Source organism: Priapulus caudatus, unplaced genomic scaffold (genome assembly GCF_000485595.1).
Source record: "Priapulus caudatus unplaced genomic scaffold, Priapulus_caudatus-5.0.1 Scaffold6538, whole genome shotgun sequence".
Lineage (NCBI taxonomy): Eukaryota > Metazoa > Priapulida > Priapulimorpha > Priapulimorphida > Priapulidae > Priapulus > Priapulus caudatus.
In genome coordinates, this window is record NW_014583599.1 from 5,378 (window position 1) to 5,709 (window position 332).

Sequence of the window (332 nt, forward strand, 5' to 3'; positions counted from 1 at the left end):
TATATATATATATATATATATATATATATATGTATCTATATAATAAATATAGAACTGTATGCAAGTCGACCGCACCCCGTGCGTTTCTCTTCCAGGTAAAATAAAGGTGACGACGAAATCGGGTGGCGAAGGCGTCTCGTCGGCAGACTTCAACTTCTCCGCGAGCGGCGCCACCGTCGACTCCTCTCGCGGGAGACCCGACGGGGGCGGCGGAACGCACACCAATCAGCTCAATCCCCTCCGGGGCTCATCGATATCCTCTTCGAGCCTTGGAAGCGATTTCGAATTCGTCGTTCACCGCCGGAAGCGATCAACGCCCTCTAACGAGTCAA